The 23,156-nt window shown below is 47.9% G+C and overlaps 1 protein-coding gene across 1 annotated transcript in view; it reads left to right on the forward strand.

Moving 5' to 3' along the window:
- Positions 1-23,156, forward strand: part of LOC135383338 (uncharacterized) — a 224,306-nt gene that overhangs the window by 180,871 nt on the left and 20,279 nt on the right. The window lies entirely within an intron of this gene.

The following is a 23,156-nucleotide window of genomic DNA, read 5'->3' on the forward strand; positions in this document are numbered from 1 at the left end:
ATATAACGTAGTATTCCAACTGGAGAATAACAATTTATTTAGACGTTTCGTCTCCTATATAGGAGACATCATCACTGCAAGGCTAGGGACGGGAATGCGGAGCACCAAAACTAGTCTTGCTATTTAAGGGTTTACCAAGACTAGAGTACAGTCCAGGAAGTGGGCTTCGGTTGGCATTACATGCTGTTGGCTCCCTTTGTATGTGCCACGATTCGAGGAATTTTCTCGGTCCCCACCGCTGTTCGCGCGCCAAGGTGACGGCGCCCTTGTAGTCGAACACGTGTCCTGTTGTCCAGCAGGGGTCCAGGAGCTCAGTCTTTGACCTAGTTGCGTTGGTCGCCTTTTCAACGTCTCGTCTGTGTTCTTTAAAGCGGGTGTCCCGTTTCCTTCCTGTCTCACCTACATACATGGCATCACATTCCAAACAACTTAGCCTATAGACGACACCGCTTTCGCTTCCAGGAGGGGTGGGATCCTTGGGCCTTGAAATCATGTGTCCAAGTTGTGTGGTTACCTCCAAGGGCAGTAGAGTGCGCCGAATATGCTCCGAAACCCCATTGACGGAGAGAATTGAGACAGTGCCATTATGTGTGGAAAGTTCTTTAGGCTGCCTGTCTTCTCTACGCCTGCGCATGTCGTCGATAAGCCCGTTTTCTAAACAGTTCATTAATGGTGGCCTCTTCTGAATATTGAAGTTGAGAGTCGGAGGCAAGGCGCTCAGCACGATCCCATAAAGTTTTGACGACGGCTCGCTTGTGTTCGATAGGGTGTGATCGTCACTTTTCCTCGTCCGACGGTTCCACTCCTAAGCTGTACGGCTTGCCCAAAGTACACAAGCCTGAATACCCCTTGCACCCTATTGTGCCCTTCATTGGTTCCCCGACTTATAACCTCGCCAAGCACCTGGTGGACATAATCTCGCCCGTAACTGGAGCCAACGCCCTGACGATACGGAACTCTCGTGAGTTTGTGGAGCTTGTGCGTGAGCACGTACTCGAGGACGATGATATTACGGTGTCTTTCGACGTGGTGTCCCTCCTTGATGATGCCACCCTCAGTGCACATACTTCCCTGACTGTGGAAGACATTATTGTCCTGCTGCATTTTTGCCTTAAACAGACATACTTCACTTTCAATCAGAAGATGTACAATCAGACTGAGGGCTGCCCAATGGGTAGCCCAGTGTCCGTGACCCTGGTCAACTTGGCCATGGAGCACATGGAGGAATCTGCACTACAGCAAGCGCCCTGCCCCATTAAATTCTACCGACGGTACGTTGACGATACCTTTGTGATTTTAACCAGGGTTCAAGTCGATGCCTTCCATTCGGTCCTAAACAGTGTTGAACCTTCTATTCAGTTTACGTACGAAATCGAAACAACGTGCTACCTTTTCTGGACATAAATGTGCATCACGACCAAGCAAGACAAATCAAAACAAGGTCTATGGTAGAGGGTTGTGACACCGGCAACTTCCTGGAATTCTATCCACCCTATCGTACACAAGCGAGCCATCGTCAGAACTTTGTTGGATCGGGCTGAGAGCCTCACTTGCCACTCTCAACTTCAATCTTCACCATCTGCAAATAAAAGACACCATAAATGAAGACCACCAATGAAGTGAAGAGGCCACCATCAATGAACTGCTTAGGAAACGGGGTTATCCCCAGCATCTTATCGACGACATGCGCAGGAATTGAGAAGACAGGCAGCCGAAAGAACCTTCCGCACATAATGGGACTATCTTAATTCCCTACATCAAAGGGGTTTTAGAGCGTATTCAGCGCACTCTACTGCCCTTGGGGATAAGAACTTGTTTCAAACCCCACATGAAACTTCGACACATCAGCTCAAGGCCCAAAGATCCCACCCCACCTGCAAGCGAAAGCAGTGTCGTCTATAGGCTAAGTTTGGAATGTGGTGCCACGTACGTAGGTGAGACAGGCACGAAACGGGACACCTGCCTTCAGGAACACAGACGAGATGTTGAAAAAGCGACCAACGGAACTAGGTCAAACACTGAGCTCATGGGCCACTGTTGGACAACGGGACACGTGTTCGACTACAAGAGCGCTGTCACCTTGGCGCGCGAACAGCGGTGGGGACCGAGAAAATTCCTCGAGTCGTGGCACGTACAAAGGGAGTAAGGGGGTAAGTAAGGAAGTAGGGAGATAAGGGGGTAAACCCTTAAATAGCAAGACTGGTTTTGGTGCTTCTCATTCCCGTCCCTAGCCTTGCACTGATCATGTCTCCCGCATAGGAGAGGAAGCGTCTAAATAAACTATGATTTCCCGTTGCACTAAGTCAGTGATTTCGGTTCGGTCCGAATCGGCTGAGTCGGTCGATCTTTGTTCTCCAGTTATACCGCAGGCTTTTGTAATATCTTCGTGTAGCATTCCAACGCCCGCAGCTGTCTCCTGGTAACCTAACCTAGCGAAGTCGCCCAGTGCCCGAGGCACTCCTCGTCTCACAGTCGCATGATCTGAGACTCTATGGAGCGCTGCCAGTGGGTTCTCAAGCGACCCTCCGCACGCTGAGCTGTATGTGGGAGAAAGGAGGGAGTCACGTTAGATACCCAGGTCTAAACACGAATAAATTAGCAATTACAGCTAATTGGGACCCCCACAGTAATCAGCACCCTCCAGGGAGTGACCACACTAATTGGGGAGCATCTAACTCGTGTCCAGACTAGCTGTGTGTTTCCGGATTCTCGTAGTCATAAAAAGAAAAAAAGATAGATAGAAATAGAGTGGAGAGAAACAATTTATTCGAAAATAGACGATGCCGCGTCGAAGAAACTGCTCCGGAACACCCGAGTGACCAGCAACCGCCATGTTGCTTGTTGACTGCTGGTATTGCAGAGATCGACGACAGGTGGCCACCTGGTTGCAAGGCATCACACCAGGTGGCGCCACCGTCATAGCTCTATGCGAGAAAGAACAACAGAATACTAGCGGCAGGTAAAATTGCAATACTGCTCATCAAGTCTAAGCATGCCAGAGCGCGGGGAAAAGGCCTTACCGCTACTGCTAAACAAGCGACAGCACGGAGAAAACACTACACATCGGGGAAAACGCTTAAGGCGATCGACTAGGCCTAACCACAGCGTCACCTCACAACGCAACGAAATTCAACAGCTAATGCAATACGACAAACACAAAATGCTAGGCGCACAACGCGAAACATGCGTCAACACGGAGAAAAGGCTTAGGATGCTACGGGCGTGGAAGTCACTGCTAAACAAGTCTAAACATGTGCGTGCAAAAACCACGGAGAATAAGGCATATCCATTAGGCAAACATGCGAGAAAAGGCTTAAAGGGACTATGAAATTTCCCGAACCCCCATACTTTTTTTCGATGGAAACTGTTCTTCCCGCAGAGAAACTAATATGCCACAAATTTTTCCGGACGAAATCGCTCCACTCTGCGAGGAGCGCGCGCTGGAAATGTCTCTTCCGCGTTCCTCCTCTCCCGCGCATATTTCCCTGCCGATGGTGTAACTGTACGGACCGCTCTTCGGTTCCCCGTTACGTCACCGGTGTTGCACAATGGCAAGTAATGCCGCAAGCTCGCGCTGTAGCTGCCGCCACTGCCGAAATCTGCCGATCGCGCGAAAGCTGCTGTCATGGAGATTTCCACTCCCGATGAACGCATACGCGGGATCCTACGGCGCATGCTCCTGGCGGGATTCCTCGGCTCGGCAACACGTCACGATGACGTGTTGCTGAGCCGGCCGTGGTCGCGTCAAGTTACCCGTTGTGTCTCCGCTCGGCAGCTCGTCACGGCGCGGCACCAGCTGTCCTCCCTTCGCCGCTCCGTTTAAATTCGCTCCCGAGAAATCCGCTCGCGCGACGAAAGTAAAATTTCGGTTCTAGACTCAGAAAAATGTCTTCTTTCGAACGAAACGAAGAAAAAAATCGTTTCATAGTCCCTTTAAGCCGACCGTGGTAAAAAAACGCGCAAAGATAAGGGAAAACTGCCACGGCAAATCACGCACCTTTTCCCCTGCGGTGACGGAGCGTCCGATCCCGACGACAGCCAGGTCCCAACTGACGCAGTGCGGGGACGGTGGAGCAACCAACCGCAGATCCGCACTCCACGAGAGCCAACGCGCGCGTGACTGGAGCACCTCTCGACGGCCGCTACGCATGAGCGCGCGTGCGTGCACTCCTAGCGTCCTCTGCGCCACATCGTCATTGCGCCAACCTCGTAATTGCTCGTTTTCTTGTCGTTAGGGACCGATATGAATTTAAATTCATCGTTGTTTAACATGAAAACAACGCAAATTTCGACGGCAGGTACCATCAGGCGCGGCTGTTGGAACAGGTCGGTATTGATGTGTCCGACCAGGTTAAAGTATTTTCCACCCTTTGTCGTCTCGTAACGTTGTTTCGGACCGCGACACGAGACGACGTAATCGTTTTTAAATGTTCGTCGTCCTCGACAAAGAGTCCAGCACCGTGCACAGTCCCTTGAGCCAGGGGTGAGAAATGAAGCACGACATCCAAAACACCGTAACCCGTTTGTTCCCAGCAATCACTCAGTTGTATACTCCATTCCCCTGGAATGTGGTTTTTGCTATGTAGGTCAGACCGGTCGCTGCTTGAATGACCGTCTACGGGAACACTGCCTCAATGCTAAGAACTTGGGCCTTGTATCAAGTGAACTCATCGAGCACCTTCGTGAATGTGACAATTGCAAACCTGTTTTCCCTGAAACAAGGGTACTATATAAGGAAAAGAATGTTTGGCGAAGGTTGTTGAGGGAGTCTGTAGAGATTGCTCCACGTGGCAATTGTGTGAGTAAGCCATCCTTACTTCCTGTTTCTCCTCTCCGGAAGTTTTTGGGTATATAGGACACAGTTGCATTAAAGTTTTTGCTGTGTTTGATAATTTGTTGTGTCGTCTCTTCATCCCTGCCTGGGTTCCCCTCCTTGTCGAAAATATTATTGTAGGCATACAACTCGTTGGAACTGATGAGCTTGTTGTTCGCATAAGCGGTGAACGTCTTAAACATGCCACTCAACGGATGATTTGTTAGGAAAACAACATCTTTGTCGTCCATTTCTCCTCCATCTTCGCGGACAATGCGCGCGGTCAAAGACACAAAGCTCCCGTAGAGATCCAAATGTGCCATTTGCAAATTTTGAATAGAAAGTTCAATCACTGTATTATTTACCCTGTTGACCGGATAAACGAGTTGGTACGAAGTATCTTCCACGCCGTATTGAATGGAAGGGGCTTGAATATCATCACGTCACTCGTCAGCATAGGTCCTCGAATTCACTCATGATGTCCATCACCGACATCATTCACCATCGCATCACTCAGAATGATGTGATGTTGACTGATGGGCAATGATGTTATGTTATGTTGAGTGAAGTTGAATGATGGGCAATGATGTTATGTGATGTTGAGTTTGATGTTGAATGATGGGCAATGATGTGATGTGATGTTAAGTTTGATGTTGAATGATTCAATGATGTGATGTGATGTTGAGTTTGATGTTGAATGATGGGCAATGATGTGATGTGATGTTGAATGATGGGTAATGATGTGATGTGAATTTGAATTTTATGTTGAATTTTGAGCGATGATGTGATGGTGACAGTAATGTTGAGTGACGGGCAATGATTTGAGGCTGAGTTTGATGTTGACTTATGCGCGAAGATGAGATATTGAATTTGAAGACCCTGCGATGGGTTTTTCAAGTTGAAATCTGCGGTTTAGGGTGTGGGGTTGACATTAGTCGTGGGTGGTTGGATGGGTGCATACAACTGCCCATGGAAGAAAGCATTGCAAGTATGCATGGCTAGACATGAATATGGTACCCCATTTTCACCGTACCTGTTCTCGTGCCCTGTGGTAAGCTGAGCTTAACGGTAGTGGCGGGAAGGTTTCAGTTGTATGTGTGACCTTGCTGCTGGTGGGTGGGAGGGAGAGGGCTTTTCAGGTTCATGTTCAGGCTTTGGAGTTGGGGTCTCGGTCGTTTGGGCGGAGCTGCACTTGGATGAATAACAAGGAGCAGGGGAGGTGGGCAGACCTTGGCGCGCTCGCGCTCTTAGTTTTGCGTCGCCTCAGAGCAGGTGTGGTGTTGTGGGGATGGCTCCAGCATTAAGAGCGGCGGGCTGCTATATCTGATGTGTCATGTGTGGGAGGGGAAGGGCTTGCCGTTCAGCGTTGTATTTGGAGTTGGGGACTCTGTGGTGCTGCACTTGGATGTCATCCGTAAGGGACAGAAAAATGAGGGTTGACCTTGGCGTTCTCGCGTTGTTTGGTTTGCATCGCTTCAGAGCAGGTGCGTTGTGGAGGTTGGTTCCAGATCATAAAGAAGCGGCGCGTTCGGGCTTATATATCGGTTATGAAGATCAGTCTCTTGGCACCCCTTCCTTTTCTTTTTATTACTGCTGACTATGAAACATTCCTGGTGTCAGGGCGAATGAGCGGGTACATGGGAAAATGGGACGGGTATTGTGCAGTATGATCTCGGGGAAAGTCACTGTCACGTGAACAAAATGACAGCATCAATTGCCCGACATCGTTTTGTGCAACCAGAGCATTCCACGCTTCCGCCTTATGATTTCTTTTTGCAATTTTTTGCAAAGGCAGAATGGAAGCATAAATGAAAAATTGTCCAGGGGAACGTGGCATGAAACTGGGTTGCATAATTTTGGCGCGTACTCTGCACACGTACAGCCGACAACACAGTATATTATGCTAAGCAGCTTCAGGACGCAGCCCCAATGTTTCACTGCACACAATTTTGTTTTTGTGGTTATCCGAACTTGTCTCTTGTTTCTGAGTACGACGGTCAAAATAGTTTTCTGTCAGGAACAGACTAACAGGTTTAGTACAGAATAGGAAACAAAGTGACAACTGTGATGGTCCGCAGGTATGGTCGGTGACTGTATTCGACACGTCAATGAAGTCACTGCAAGAGAGACGACTCACATGAAAGAAAATGCCTGTAGAACGATTCGGCCTCACGTACTGTGCTTTCACGCCTGGACATTTATACACTTCGTGGCAATGGAATCGGTATATAGACACTTCGAGCTGCCGAAACCGTTGTCCGGCCTGACCTTTCGAGCGCCGTCGAGTTTTTGATACACTCCGGTTCTGGAATAGGATCACAGATCACTACGACGATCCCAAAGGAACTGCGCATGGGTGCGCGCGTTTCTTCCAGGTTTAGCATAGAGCGTGACTCACATTATATTCACGGTGTTCGGCCCACGTCGTATAGACGATATCAAACCAAGCCAACGATGCTTCAAGCCGAGAAATCCCTTTGGTATCAGAGCTCAGAGGGAAAGCAGGCCCGCGTACCGCCGAACTAGCGGATGCACGAAACATGCCGCCAAAAAGTGTTCGCGCCGGTTGAAGCAGGCTGTGAGCGGTTGAATGCAGAACCCAGTGGAGTGCTGCATGGATGGGAAGCGGACTGGAGAGACGTGTCGGCCGTTTCAGTAATCACGGCTGCCCACTGGCGTTCCCAGGATTTTTTTCCAGGGGGAGGGAAAGTGCCAGGGGAGGCAAGCGTGCTAGCGCCTACCACATCTTTTTCTGGAGGCGGACGTCGTGGACTGTGCGGGTGCTCAGAGGTTCTTATTATGACATCTGAAAATAATCATTACGACTTATGTCTAAAGTAGAAAGTAAAAAATGGGCACGTATGTGCACTGGTGCGACCAGTTGTTCCAGGACGCTTGACGTGTGAAAGCACTGAATGATTAAAATACTATTTCAGCACGTGTGTCCTTGAGGTAGTTCGCCAGTGCGCACAGCGCAGCGAAAACCCACAAGACAAGGCCTATTCCATTACCTGTTGCAAAAGGATGCCACCGTGTTCACACATTCAGCTGGGAGATTCAGTGATACATCAACAGCGACCCATCGATAATCAATAAAGGAGTGCTCATAAATATGCACTAAAAACTCTGCAGAAGTATGCATGCAACTATGCACCTCAAAATATGCATTAAAATTGTTAATGTAAGTATTCTTTTTCGTCGTTTTTGGTGTGAAGTTATACAACAAAGAAGGCATGTACCACAGACATCGTCTGCTTTTTGCACCGTGCCACAGTGCATATTGAATAATAATATAATTGGGAGTAAATTTACGCGCATCGTAAGTTAGCCCATTTGTGTGAAGAGATGCTGCACGTACAGCATGGTAGGGCTACTGATAATTTCGACCACCCAGGGTACTTTAGACGTGCCAAAGCAATCTTTAACATACCGGTGCTGGAAGCAATGTTTATCGCTCCCACATTGCTACCATTCTCGGCCAGGATTGAACCCGCGATCATGAGCTCAGCAAGTGAACACGTTACCAACAGAGCAACTGAGGCCGGCAATGCAGGTTGAAATGCGAACGCCGTAATTTTCCTAACTGTATACGGAAAGCAAAGAAGCAGAGTACGGCCAACCAGACTCAGACGCCATGCTGCTTACGCCAGTGCATCTAGAAATACAGCAAGACATACACACACACACGCACACGCACGCATCCACACACACACGCGCGCGCACACACAAAGGCAATTGGAGCAGATGGCAATATCCCAAAATACGCGCAGTGCGAGTATTTCCCGTATATGCCGTAACGTACGAAACATTCATTTATACGCACTATAGAGTCCACTAACCGGCCCCGAACCATGACCAAACATTCTTCTATCGTAGAGATACGACACTATATCGAGAGAGAGAGAGAGAGCGAGAAAACAAAGATGCATTTGCCTGAAAATCCGCCGTTTCACTGCTAGATATTTGCAATGCGCCCCCAGTTTAAAAGTCCCAGTTGAAACAGCAGCACGTCGAAACCTCCCGACTGAAAAAAAAAGGAAATCTCAACGCACGCAGAAAAACAGGGGCGAAGTCACGATACTCCCCTGCACCCTCTATTGGCACATGCCTCCTTTCCATCATGGGATCCCGGTGCAGCGTAACCGACTACCGAACACCGCCGAGCAGTTTCATCACCCCACCCGCCTCTCTCCAGACAACCGCCACCTTCCACATACGTAGCAGAAGACGGAAATATGCCAGCTCTATGAGGGCAGCCGTGCAGCACCAAGAAACTTGATACCAACAAGCCACCGGATGCCAAGGCCATGACCTGCCATGCCTTTTCTAATGTAAGAATATCAGCAGTCGATCGGCGCATTGCGCAACAACCCGCAAACTAGGAGGACAGCCGCATACCGGCTGCCACGCCACTCGCCAATCCTCACCCTACGCACCTGGTATTTGCATTCACGCTTTCAGTAGAACCCTGTCGCCACCCCGCCCCGTTAAGGCTCGCTCTGGGAAGTGGGCGGGCGCCCCGCCAAGTCCCGCCCACCATTGTGACAGCGCAAACACAACACCTGTTTAATTTACGTACGTCACTGTAAACGGCCGCCAGCCAGAAGATGACATCTGCCCAGGAGCCGGGACGCACCGTCACCGAAACCCCGAAGCCAAGTCGTCGCCGAAGCGCAAGCATGCGCACTATGCAAGGCCCTCAGTCTCATAACCGGTCCCTGCAGTTCAGATTCAAAGTCCATCATACACAACGAAGCTGAACTCAGAAAGAGTTCTGAAGTTCAATTCTGACCTATGATATGATGGGCTGTGATGTCGAATAATGAGTAATGATGTTAGGGGCTATGATGTCAAATGGTAAGTAGTGATGTGATGGGCTGTGATGTCGAATGATGGGTAATGATGTGATGAGTTGTGATGCTGATGTTGAATGACGGGTAATGATGTGATGAGCTGTGATGTTGATGTTGAATGATGGGTAATGATGTGATGAGCTGTGATGTTGATGTTGAATGATGGGTAATGATGTGATGAGCGGTGATGTTGAATGATGAGTTATGATGTGATGAGCTGTGATGGTGATGTCGAGTGATGGGTTATGATGTGATGGGCTGTGATGGTGATGTGATGTTATGGGATGTGGGCTAGGCCGGACATGATGTGATGTTGCATGAATATTTCGAAAAATGCCTACCTATGCTCGTCAGACAGAGCGGCGGCCATTGCAACTGTTCTTGTCTTTTGTTGATGTCATGACAACCGGAGCGCAGCGGATGTCTGACCCTCACGACGAACCAAAGATATCTGCAGGTGCGTCGTGTGTCGGCGCCATTTGTTGCCTTTTGCGACGTTTCTTTCCATTGTTCTTTCCAGAGCCTTCCTTGGAATCCAGCACGTCTCTTCCCGTTGCTATGGCTGTCTTTTTTACTGCGCCTGATATTCCTTCGCCGTCGGCCAAATTTCGGGCCAAGAGCTTCAACGTTTTCTTGGGAGTTGGTTTTATTTGTTGCCAGATGGGAACCATACCGACCAACACACCGACCCCTCGTTGGAAAAGGGGTCCCGTGTTCACGGGAATTATTTTGTGGGAATTACGGTACATATTTGAGATGCAACTTTAAATTGGTTCTACCTTTGGACCACAACGGTAAACGTTTCCCGTTTCGTCCGCCAGAACAATCGTCACTGAGGGAATTTCGAATTGAGACATGTTAAAATACTGGATGCTATCTAACATGTAGGTGACGACGTGCTTGTCTTTCTCGTAATAAAAGGGTAGTATTTTTAATATCTGCTATTCCCCATTCTCCACGTATTTGGGTTCCACCATATCTGTGTACACGCTTATGTTGTGAAACCGGGGTTCCAGGAGTACTTCGACGGATCTCGTGGCATCCTTCTCCGTGAGCACGGTGCGCGATTCGAAGCGTACGTGCAACCCTTTCGGCGTTTTCAGAGAGTAGACGCTATTCGCGAATTCTGGCGAGGCGTCCAGGTTGTGCGTCTGGAAATACTTGCTGAGTGTGTTACGTAGGGACGTGGTTTCCGCATTCAAAGTGACGTCGCCGAAAACGACGGGTGCGGCGTGCTCCAGTAGGATGGAGGTGGATTCGCGTTCGCTTAATTTGGGAGGCTTCACCGCACGGCCTGCTTCGCTAGCGAGGAGTCGAGCGCCTGTGCGAGCCGAGGGTCCAATTCCACGGCCTTCACGTCCACGGGTAAGACGAAGTCGTACCACGATTTACTGTACACAAAAGAAACGTTAAATTACGAAAGGGCTTTTCCCAAATCCCTCTCGATATCCGAGGTGAAGCGAAAAGGTATCCCGGCTTCGACTGTGTCATCAAAAGAAACCTCGATTTTCGCATCTTGCATTTCATATCCGATAATTAAAAAATCGTTACTTATGATGAGATCCATCAGACCGACTTTATAGCGATTCGAGAGCTGAAGCGGGCTGTCGAAAGCTACCGTGAAGGCGTTGAGTTTATTCGACGGAAACCTATCCATGCTGGCGTTTGAGGGCAGGTGGACGTAGATGTCTGATGTCATTTTTCAGTCTTGACCACGTCACTGCTCGCAACCCAACTGTCGTTTTCTTTGTCGTAACCGAACAAGCGAACCAAGGAGAAGCTCTGACCATTCACTTTCTTCTTTATCAGCACTTTCGTTACTGGCCAAGGCTGATTGGCATCTCGGGTTACTACGAATACTTCCTCCGGGTAGAAAGATCCGTCCACTTCTTCACCCTGATAATCTTCCAGATGCACGACTGGAGGGGAGGTGTCTCTCAGGCGGGAGACGGTGAGAATCTGAGGCGACCACCTACCTTCCGAGCTCTTTTGAAAACCTTTTCTGTGTAGTAGGACCCTCACTTTATCCCCCACTTTGAGCTTCTTTTTCACGGAGGGTACGACGGCCTTCGCATTTATTTTATTGAACAGTTCCAATTCGTTTTCGGGCGTGACTTCTGACTGCTTGATGCCCAATGTCATATGTTTGGTGCTGTTGTAGTCGCGCACGATCTTCGGAAGCGTAGAAACCAAGTGGTATTTTCTGGTTACTCAAAAAATAACAAAATATTCTGTCGCGCAACGTCCTTATGACTCGTTCTCCCTGTAAAACAGAGATGAGGGCAGGATTTGAAAATTCGTACCCACAACCGCACCACACTCATCTTTAGCTGTGATGCCTCAATTACGGCAGAGAAGGATGCGGACCTTCTTTTGTGCCAGGAACTCCTTGACAGTCTTGTTGTAGAATTCTTCTCCTCTGTCGCAAAAGGTTCGTGTAGGCACGTTACCTCCCCGAAAAGGTGTTATCATGGCAATTTTATTTCGGCGGGGCATTTCGTATATAGTGGGAGAGAAACAGAACGGCAGAAAATGGGACAGGGAATCGATCGCCACGAGAATGTAGCGGTAGCCACCGTTGAACCTCTTGTATTTGGAAGAGTCGGCGAGATCCATTTGCCACACGTGGTTGATCCTCAGCGCGACGATGCGTCTCCTATTAAACTTTCTTCTCAACGGATGGTGTAGCATGTAGGCGTCCAGCTTTCTGAGAATGGCGAGAGCCTTCTTTTTCCTCAGGTGATGCACTTTTGTATAGCGGTCCACTCCCTCCAAACCACTTTCTGGTTTGTCATATCCCTCCATAAGTCGTCCGCACAATTGAGGCTTGCTGCTGCTGAGGCTCGCGAGATTTGGGCAGAGGAATCAGGTGCAATAGCTTCAAGACTTTGGGGAACCAGGAAGGTTTTTTTCCCGTCTTACGTTGCAACAAATAATTCACAAGTTCGTAAACGGAGGAGTGCCTGGTGGGCTTGCCGGCACGGAGGCACAACCCTCGTGATCCCAGGAAATAACCTTCTTTAATTCCTAGATGACCCTTTCTGCTTCCACTTCGTCCACTTCTGGAGAGAGGAGCATATAGTCAAAGGTATTTGTGGCATCGGACGCCTTTTTTTTTTATTGTCATAGGAATCGAATCCGTACTGCTTGAGAATGTAATACAGTGCTTGCAGTATGAGTTTCACTTTGACGTCGCCACCCTCCTTCGAGGAAGGAATGTTTCCGATAGAGCCGGTCACTTCAATTCCCTTGGCCATTGGCGAAAAGGTTCAACACGGCGAAAAGCAGGAGAGGGACCACCGACGAAAGAACGCCCTGCCCTGCTGCTGCTGAGACAGATAGCGCTTCAAACGTTGCAGATTCTTGGGAATCGTTTTGTATAGGCAAGCACAAATTGCGGAGAGGTGTTTCATGTCGGACGAGGAAAAACGTCTCAAGACGGCGTGACGGCGCGGAGGGGGTAGAGTAGAGAGCACTTTGAGTAAAGTGAGTTAGGACGGAGATTCATTTCAGAGCGTAGATATAATGACGTCCTCCAGGAAAGATATTGCTACGGAACCTGTGATCCTCGTGCGTATAGTTGTGAAGATCCACGAGTAAATAAGCGTGGGGCGACGACATCGCTTGTTTATATATGTCTAGAAAATGCTCCAATCTTTTTCTGCCAGATAGTTGTTGCCCGAAATGTTCCATCTGGCGGACGCTGTGCACGGTGCGCCACAGGACGGCGTAACTGGCGTTGTAGGATGTAGTTCTAAAATGGCTACTGTTGAAAAACATGTTTTGAACCAGTAAGAAGATCGACGCGTTGGCGTGGTGAGAACCCTGGATGAAAAGATCGGTAACCTCCTTCAAGGAATTGGCGTCGCTCATGTGATCGTCGACGACGGTGAGCGTAGCGCGCGACGTGTCCCACTCCCGTGGTAGTTCCTTGGTAAATTTTACAGAGTCCCCAAATTCGTCCTGCATGCTCGGCGAAGCATATTTCTGCACATAGAATATTTCTGACGGAGGTTTGTCTACGACGTCGTTCAGGTCCCTCAGCACCTTCGCAACAAACGAAAATTTACGGCACATGGAGGGCCCGCTTAAAATACAGCAAAAAAGATGGCGGAAATAAAAAGGTTCGGGGGAAGACATCCTGCGTGTGTACACGTTGCGTGAAGAGACTGTGACTCATAGAGAAATGCATCTCTATTATTTACACGGCGGCGCCGTCTAGATCGGAACTGCGTTCCCAGTACAGATTACCCAGGCTAATGGTGGACTTCTTTTTTGTCAGTCTGTCCGCCGCGAAGATGCGGTCGAGCGTCTTCATCTTGTCCTGACACATTTATTGATCTGCTTGCAACCATTCCAGGCGGTGGACTTGAGAAAGGATTCCTCAACGATGCCGGGAATAAATTCGCGAAGTTCTTCGTTTTTTGTCTTTCCCCGTTGGCGAGAAACACACTGGAATCAACCACACACGACTTTTTCCACGTATATGTCAGAATGATGACACGAGTGTTTTTCGCTTCATACTGAGTTTTCAAAAACAAAACACGCAAAAAGTAAACACACGAGAGCGAAACCGCAACAGAGAAGCAACTCGTTGCCGCTAGGTGTGTGTGCGCGCGCAGTGGAAGTAGAGAGCACAACCAAAACGGGGAGCGCCGGCAAGGAGATGACCGCTGGATGCCGGGAGGCCGGGCGCGGCGCAGAGGGTGCTATAGGAGCCCGCGTGCATGCGTAGCTGCCAGGGAGAGGCACTCCAGTCAGCAGTGTTGCCAAGTTGGAGGATTTCCCTCCAAATCTGGAGGGTTTGTGCCGGAGCCTAGCGGGAAGAATTTCGATTTGGAGGGAGGAGGGATATCTGGAGGTTTCGGTTTCACTTCGGAGGGATTTCAGAGGAATTTCAACTTTCGTCGTGTACCCATAAAATTTTGCTAATACGACCCCCAAACAGGATCAACGAATGTCAGATGACAAACTGCAGAAGTTTCAGAACGCCTTATGTTTTAGAAAGTAGCGTGTTGCACACCTTATGCGGCTTACTCGAGGTTTTCTTCGTGCTTCGTGTGCTGGCGTCTGCTCCGGCCAAGCGTCCGCTCCTCTCCGTGACGGCGGACGCGTGTTGGTTTTTGCATGCTCTGTGAAGCTCTTTGGATTTTTCGCGAGTCTGTTTGCTTCTGGGGCACAGTATCCCTCCTCACAATAATGGGGAAGCCTTCCAATCCAGAGAAGTCACCATACCGACGGAGGTTCTCGAAGGAGTGACTTAAACTTGATGAATTCAAAGACTGAAGAGGTATCCCAAAGCATAGCATTGCAAAGCAGTGCATTCTGCCAGACTTCTAGACTCGATCCCCACTCTTTATTTTTATTTTCTCACTACTCTCACCTCAACTCGAGTCGGGGCGTTGCTCGGTAAAGGACAAGCCTGCGTATACAAAACCTGTGATACCTTGTTCCGCGCAAGTGAACATATCAGTATACCATCAATATCTAATTGTTTCACTGAAAATACGCGATATTTTTAGAAACGGAGGTTTTTGTCCAGATTCTAGAGGGTTTTGGGGTTGAGTTGGTGGGAGCGCAGAAAAAATGTTGGCAACACTGCCAGTCAGTCGCGCGCTGGCTCTCGTGGAGTGAAGACGTGAAGTCGGCCACTCCGCCGTCCCCGCTCCGCTTCAGTTGGGACCTGGCTGTGGTTGGGATCGGATGCCCCGTCGCTGCGGAGGAAAATGTGAGTGATTTGCCGTCGTGGTTTTTTTTTTGCGCGTTTTTTCCGCGCTCGTGTTCCTTTTCTTGCATGTTTGCCCTAATGGATAGGCCTTATTATCTGTGTTTTGTACACACATGCTTAGACTTGTTTAGCAGTGACTTCCACGCGCGTAGCGTCCTAAGCCTTTTCTCCGTGTTGACGCATGTTTAGTGTTGTGCGCCTAGCATTTAGTGGTTGTCGTATTGTCTTAGCTGTTAAATTTCGTGGCGTTGTGAGGCGACGCTGTGGTTAGGCCTAGTCGATCGCCTTAAGCCTTTTCCCCGATGTGCAGTGTTTTCGTCGTGCTGTCGCATGTTTAGTAGTAGCAGTTAGGCCTTTCTCCCGCAGTCTTGCATGCTTAGACTTGTTGAGCAGTGTTGCAATTTTACCTGCCGCTAGTATTTTGTTGTTTTGTCTTTCTCGCTTAGAGCTATGACGGTGGCGCCATCTGGTGTGATACCTTGCAACTAAGTGTGCCACCTGTCGTCGATCTCTGCAACTACCCACAGAACCATCAACCGCCCGTCAACATCTAGCGAACGTCGGATTGTGGATGCTGGGTATGTCTCATGAACGTACACATTTGCACCCGGCTACGTTTTAACTGCGCCCGTAGTACGGTGCTCATCTAGAGAAAATTATGCGAAATGGACGTCGTAGGACCGCAGATGTGGATGTTCGAGGGACCTGTGGAGGATCTCTATTCCGGCCCCATAGGCGTCGCCCGCCTATGGAAATATCGTAATTTTAATCATAAGATGAACACAAGGACGCAAGTGTGCACCCAAAATACTTTATTTCTATGTGGACTTTATTTACATGTGCATTCATAGATGCCTGCAGGCACATACGTAGTACAGATAATGAAAGAACGTGACAAGGTGCCATATCTAGATCATTCCCTTTCATATAGATCGTGATCACAATATCGTCACGTTATGTAAACAGGAAAAAAAAAACATCCATGTTACTCGCCGTATAATTAGTTGCCATCTTGCATGGAACCGACCCAACTGTATCCTCACGCTCCTTCACGCCTTCTGAAGGTCGCTTTATATTATTCCTTTCTGTGTCTTTCGGCCTCTGGAACTCACTGGTTAAGTTCTGCCGCCGAGGCACACTGATAATGAACGATGTAACAATATTTTGTTCCGTCTCAACTATGCAGGACTGTTTATTGCTGCAAGAGGATGCAGTAGAGATTAAGAATTGGTGTAAAGTTAACGCATTGTGTCCAAGACTAAAAATGTATCGTTCACACGGAAGAAGACCCGAATAGCACAATTTACTTATGTCTATCATTTGTCTATAGAGAGAGTTGAGGTTATCCGTGAACTTCGTGTCTTTTTCGATAGCGCATACAAGTTCAATCACCATGTTTCGTATATGTACTCTGCCAGTATGAGATCTCTGGGGTTTATTTCTCGTATCTCTAAGGGATTCAAGAATATGCATTCACTTCTTAGTCTCTATTATAGCCTTGTAAGAACGAAACTGGAGCTTTCTTCTGTAGTTTGGAGCAGCTTATCGAAATCATCGTCGGACCATTTGGAAGCTATACAAAAGAGACTTGTCACAATTGTTTACGACAGATTTGTGAGTCAGATGTAGTACTTCAACTATAACAATATTCTATCTAAGCTGAGCATGATGCTCCTAAGTAATAGAAGACAGCTGCGTGATATGATATTTTTTCACAAGCTTGTTCATGGAACAGTGGATGCTCCCGCACTTTTGTCTGAGGTTTGCGTTTGCGCCCCTTTGAGGCTAACTAGGTTTCCTTCTACATTTTACCCTGGTTTCCCTTATATATCCTCTCCGATTGTTGGAATGCAGTGTTTTTACAATGACTTCCAAAATCATGATGTTGATATTTTTTTCTGATTTTAAGGTTTTTAGAACTGCTGTCTATTCTTGTTTGTGTGTCTAATGTTGCCTAGCGCTTTTTTGTTTTGTCTGTATTATTTACTGTATTGGTGTTTTGTATCAATTAGAGTGCACCTCCGTGTAGGCTTCAGCTGTTGGTGGGCACTGACAATAAATAAAAACGACAGACATAATACAGGCATCATCGGTCTCTGCCTATATGACACATACGCATGCCAGCGTTTGGCCATACTTCCCGCAGGGTGTCTACCAACCTGGAAAACCTGGAAAACAGGGAATAGTCAGGGAATTTTGATGTGACTGGAAAAGTCAGGGAATTATGAGGGAATTTGGCTAAAAAGCAGCTGAAGTCAGGGAAAATCGCAGACAAGTACCGTGATGATGCGCGGCGAATCGCGAGTGCCGACCGGTGGTTGAGAGGCGATGCCGCAGCAACGTTACGCCGAGTAGCAGTTCACCACTATGACAAGCTCTGACGCAGAAAAGTAGAGTAGCCTCACTAATACTTAATAAATGGTCTGTTTTATGTTGGATCTGGTATCAAAACGTATGAGCAGGCAACAAGTTCCCTTTTGTTTTTGTCAGGGAATTCGCTTGAAATAGTCAGTGAAAACCTGGAAAAGTCAGGGAATTTGAAGGCTGCAGTTTGGTAGACACCCTGTTCCCGTTCACCTAGCATTCTTACCTGTAACGCATAAGACAGTAAATAATTCCAAAACTGCTCATAGAGAAAACATCTCACACTCTCTGGGTGACGCTGAGACGCACACAGCAATGAATGGCCGATGCTGAGCGGTATACCGCTCAGCATCGGCCATTCATTGCTGTGTGGCTATATATGGCCTGTATATATATATATATATATATATATATGTGGCTGTGTATTGCTGTGTGGCTATATATAGCCGTTTATGCCTGAAAGAACACCAAGAACACAGTGAGTGGACCACAAAATAACTGTAGCACAGATGTGCTAATATGCCTATATTACAAGCTCAGATGGGATCGATTGCTTTTTTTTTTCACTAGCCAGTGGGCTAAAGTGACTTGAAGAACAAAGGAGTCTGAAACGCGAGCGCTAACAAACAAAGGCACCACGGCCGTTCACCTGTACTTCGGTCATAGATAGTAGCCCCCGATGGAGAATCCGTTGCCTACAAGGCACATGCACCTAACTCTTCAGAAAATTCGAGCTGTACTGGTGCTGTTCGTGTTGAAAATTACCGTTTTACTCCAAGCCATTGCAGACGCCTCGATGTTTCTCCAGCCTTTCCAGCGGCGTTTGAAATCATCCACACAATGGGATATGACATCACGTGACTCTTTCTTCTGCGCGTTGCAAAAAAAAAACAAAAAAAAAACAAGCCATCTGCGCAGATTTCTTCTTTGGCGGCGACGCAGTCAGACGACAGAATGGGAGAGAAGAATGAGAAGGAGGGTGAAGAGCGGCGAAAATGGGCACTCAAACAGCTCTTTGTGGACACAGCGCGGATGTGGTGCGCACGGTGTCCACAGGGCGGTACATGTGGGACGTCTGATGCTGTATACTCATTGGAACATCCAAACTAACGCATCCAGGAGGCGTTCAATGGATGTTCACTTTAGGCTGCATATGCTCAGACCCTTGTCCAGGGGCGGTTACTGGTTCTGTGAATACCGGCCGTCAACACGCCACATGGCGGTCACTGGTCATTCGAGTGTTCCGGAGCGGTTTCTTCGGCGCGGCATTGTTGATTTTCAAATGATTTTTTTCTCTCTACTCTACTTCTATCTCTTTTTTTTTTGTCTTTCTTCTGACCACGAGTATCCGGAAACGCACAACTGGTCTGGACACGAGTTAGATGTTCCCCAATTAGCTCTTTGCTAATTTAATTGTGTTTAGACAAGTTGTGTCGCGAATAAACGTGGTCAGTACTTACACAGAGACACGCAGACAGACAGAGCGCGGAGGAGTCATGCACACACAAATAATACCCACAAGGGAAACATTGGAGCTAGTGTACAAATGTTGTGTAGGCGGGCTGTCTCGGTTTTATCTCAATCCCGGGATTGAAAAGAATTACCTGGAATTCTTAACATCAGAGCTTTACACCAGTTGTCAGAGCCGATTTTGTAATCAGTAGGATTTTGTAGGTATTGTCTACCACTCAAATTCAGTTTGCACCAAGTTGATTACCCAACTGTATGTCGGGGTTTGAATCCCAAAAGCTCCCTCGACTGGCTACGACACTGCCCCGGTCGCAGTGCATTTCATCGCAAATCCCAAAGTCACGTTCATCTTCCGCCGCATTAGCTCTAATGTAGAAGTCACACAAGCATTCCGAGAAAGCGAAGTTCACATAACGCTGGGTTGTGGACTACGGGGTGACATGCAAGATGCATATCTCACAATCCATAAACACGCGCTTCACCTAAGCAATCATGTAGTCAGCGCGGTGTCGCATCCGGAAAAGTAAGTGAACATTTGCTCATTAAAAGAGTATTTCTGCTACATGCATAGTTGGGTGGTGTCTCAATATGATCTAGTCTCCAAAAACTCAGACGGTATTCGTATTCTCTTATCCCACAATGCCAAGGCGTGTGCTTGCTGGCACTCGAGAAGCCTTTCATTGTAACGAAGACCACGATGCAGAGGTTTTCTGTGGAATACTAGCTTGATGAATGGGCGGACGCTCGGATCGTTTGCTTGGTCGTCCTTTCTCGTCCTCTTTGTACAAGAAATCGACAGTGAACTGTTCGATAATGCCCAGTTCTCACTCGGTGACGCTCGACGCGACGTCACAGCGTGAATGCTGACGTCGAGGGACGTCGGAAGAGAGCACTTTTTTCGTGTTCTCATCAGGGAAGGCTTGCTGCTATGTCTTGCGCTTGACGAGACTCTTCAGGATATTTCAAAACCAGCCTTCAAAACCAGCTAACCATAGGCAATAAAATAAAAAATAGACACATAAATTCGGTGCACTCTTTTGCTTTGTTGGTGCTTCAGAATGCCCCATCTAGGGAAAAAGTCTACGGTATACGGTAGAAGGTTTGACCACGAATGCTAAGACGGCCTAGGCCCACGCAATATTGAATACTACTTTTAGTTCTCTGCCCTCGAAGATCTCCCGAAAGTCCAAGAAAGGCCACGTGTGTGACAGCCTTTCCGCAAGCGTAACAGATTACACCCTTCTAGCAAACCAAGGTACTTGAGGAAAGCAAACGAAAAAAAAAAGAACAAAAGACACACACAAAAATGAAATGCAAAATGCAGCACCCAGCATGAGCCTGAAAGGTGCACTCGTACTTGCACCTCTAAAAAAGGTTGTCTTGGCATCTGAATTGTTGAAAAATGCTACAAATCAATTGAGTGGACATCAGCCCTTAGCAACACAGCTTTTCTACGTTTCTAGAAATATTAAAGAAATTGAGCCACGCGCAAATCGCTACGATCCAGGGCCACATAAACAATATCAGTCTCACCAACACGGAGGCAAACACTCTCGAACTACACATCCAACAGCTCAACCGTGAGCTAGCCAACAAGGAGCAATCGAAACTTGGAAATCCTAATTTCGACAACGACACAAATACCGGACTCACTAACACAGCACACGCAGAAGCCGATCAAAAATTCAGCACCACAATTACAGCTCTCCGCGTCGTCACTGAGCCACCTCCTGAAAACGCACCGTTATATATATATATATATATATATATATATATATATATATATATATATAATGCAGGAAAAAAGCCATTAAAGCCATTCTTTAATGGCTTTTTTTCCTGCATTATAATTCACTTGTTTGCACTGTGGCATTGAGGAGTGCTCAGTCACCCTCCCAGGTGCATATCGCTCGCTGAGTGACCCCTGGTTTGCCAATTCGGAACGATGCGCAGCTACCCAGGGCCGACGAGCCGCAAACACGGCGAAACACGTGTCCTCTGGTGCTGCCGCATCGTTCCATGAGTATCTATATATATATATATATAATGCAGGAAAAAAAAGCCATTAAAGAAACAAATAAATGATACTAGACGTGTTTGAAATTCAAACTTAGATTAATATGGCTTCTATGGCTGCACGCAGAGAAACAGATACTCATGGAACGATGCGGCAGCACCAGAGGACACGTGTTTCGCCGTGTTTGCGGCTCGTCGGCCCTGGGTAGCTGCGCATCGTTCGGAATTGGCAAACCAGGGGTCACTCAGCGAGCGATACACACCTGGGAGGGTGACTGAGCACTCCTCAATGCCACAGTGCAAGCCAGTGAATTGTAATGCAGGAAAAAGAAGCCATTAAAGAAACAAATAAATGATACTAGACGTGTTTGAAATTCTAACTTAGATTAATATGGATTCTATGGCTGCACGCAGAGAAACAGATACTCATGGAACGATGCGGCAGCACCAGAGGACACGTGTTTCGCCGTGTTTGCGGCTCGTCGGCCCTGGGTAGCTGCGCATCGTTCCGAATTGGCAAACCACGGGTCACTCAGCGAGCGATACACACCTGGGAGGGTGACTGAGCACTCCTCAATGCCACAGTGCAAGCCAGTGAATTGTAATGCAGAAAAAAAAAAGCCATTAAAGAAACAAATAAATGATACTAGACGTGTTTGAAATTCAAACTTAAATTAATATGGCTTCTATGGCTGCACGCAGAGAAACAGATACTCATGGAACGATGCGGCAGCACCAGAGGACACGTGTTCCGCCGTGTTTGCGGCTCGTCGGCCCTGGGTAGCTGCGCATCGTTCCCAATTGGTTCAAACACGATTCCGTTCAAACACGTCTAGTATCATTTATTTGTTTCTTTAATGGCTTTTTTTTCCTGCATTACAATTCACTGGCTTGCACTGTGGCATTGAGGAGTGCTCAGTCACCCTCCCAGGTGTGTATCGCTCGCTGAGTGACCCCTGGTTTGCCAATTCCGAACGATGCGCAGCTACCCAGGGCCGACGAGCCGCAAACACGGCGAAACACGTGTCCTCTGGTGCTGCCGCATCGTTCCATGAGTATCTGTTTCTCTGCGTGCAGCCATAGAAGCCATATTAATCTAAGTTTGAATTTCAAACACGTCTAGTATCATTTATTTGTTTTTTTAATGGCTTTTTTTTCGTGCATTACAATTCACTGGCTTGCACTGTGGCATTGAGGAGTGCTCAGTCACCCTCCCAGGTGTGTATCGCTCGCTGAGTGACCGCTGGTTTGCCAATTCGGAACGATGCGCAGCTACCCAGGGCCGACGAGCCGCAAACACGGCGAAACACGTGTCCTCTGGTGCTGCCGCATCGTTCCATGAGTATATATATATATATATCACGCTCACTATCCAGTGACGAACTAACCCCCCCCCCTCCCCCAGGAGCTAACATTCTGCCTTACACTCAATTCTGTTAACGAATACGAAATTCACAAGGACATAGCGGATTTTGCGAGACGACTACTCCATGGAGAGTTTATCACTGACACAACACAAGAAAATAACGACCTCCGACTACCGTCAACTTGACACCAAATCACGGCCGAGAACCCGCACTAGACCTGTACATTAAAGAAGTAAGCAATGGCATCATCCGCGGTATTTCCCGAAGCTGGCGTGGCCACAACGTGACTAAAACACAGCGTGACGTCATCCAAACGCTAGCTGAGAGAGATGATATCATTATTAAGCCCGCAGATGATGGTGGGAGTATCGTTGTCTGGCCCACAGATAAATATATTTCTGAGGCTCATAGGCAACTCGGGAATAGGCAACACTACATCAAGCTGGACCACGACCCAACAAGGGAGTACACTGAGCTTATAACCCATACCATAGAGGACCTCCACCAACGAAGGCTCATCACACGTGTTGACCTCAAATACCTCA

Source organism: Ornithodoros turicata, chromosome 2 (genome assembly GCF_037126465.1).
Source record: "Ornithodoros turicata isolate Travis chromosome 2, ASM3712646v1, whole genome shotgun sequence".
NCBI classification, from domain to species: domain Eukaryota; kingdom Metazoa; phylum Arthropoda; class Arachnida; order Ixodida; family Argasidae; genus Ornithodoros; species Ornithodoros turicata.